At 41.1% G+C, this 824-nt stretch overlaps 1 non-coding gene across 1 annotated transcript; it reads left to right on the top strand.

Annotated features, from left to right (window-relative positions):
* Positions 1-82, top strand: trnap-ugg (transfer RNA proline (anticodon UGG)). The gene has a single exon. It is a non-coding gene; the product is annotated as a tRNA-Pro (tRNA).
* Positions 83-824: the final 742 nt, after the last annotated feature.

Below are 824 nucleotides of genomic sequence, written 5' to 3'. Positions count from 1 at the left end.
GCTGTGATGGCTGAGTAGTTACGGCATTGTACTTGGAATCCAAAGGGGATTCCCTGTGCAGGTTCAAATCCTGCTCACAGCAGTAGTGGCTTTCTCTGAACAGATTAAGTATTAGTGAGTTTCCCAAAGGAACCCACTTGAGGGATTCATGAAGCTTTATCTGATTTTTTTTAATCTAATCTCTATGTTATATCGAAATGTTAATTCTGAATTACATTTCTCAGCCTATTTTAGCTCCCTGTCTCATAGACATGGAGGAAGCACAAAAACTATTGAAAGAATTGTGCACACAAACATACTGAATGAGGAAATGCATTTGCACTGTGAAATAAATGAGAAGTTGCACAAATTTCCACAAGACTTCTAGGTAGATTTCTTTTTTTTTCAACTAATGACTAAGAATAGAATTTGAGTAAAAGAAGAATTGTATTATGCATTGTTATATTATCTTAAACCTCTGAGACTGTCCTAAAGAAAGAAAGTTGTTTTTTTAAGGGATCCTTTCTGCCCTTTTCAAAAATACAACATTAGGGTAGGGTTGTCATTGGTTTTATACAATGACTGTAGAAAACCTGGATGGTGCGACAGCTCCCCAAAGATGAAGCCAAAACGTCTCTGTCGCCCCCTGATGTCTGGCTGCAGTATAGGTCATAAACCCCACCTCCTCCGTGCCAGGAGGATTGCCAGGATATATACATCGGGGAAACCAAACAACCTCTGGCGAAGCGGATGGCACAACACAGAAGAGCTACCTCGTCAGGCCAGGACTCTGCAGTCTATTTACACCTACAGGCCAGTGGCGCTGGTTTGAGCGTGGAGTCAAG

Source organism: Maylandia zebra, linkage group LG3 (genome assembly GCF_041146795.1).
Source record: "Maylandia zebra isolate NMK-2024a linkage group LG3, Mzebra_GT3a, whole genome shotgun sequence".
Classification (NCBI taxonomy): Eukaryota; Metazoa; Chordata; class Actinopteri; order Cichliformes; family Cichlidae; genus Maylandia; species Maylandia zebra.
The sequence above is the reverse complement of the archived record's forward strand: the minus strand, read 5'-3'. Positions and strand labels throughout refer to the sequence as shown.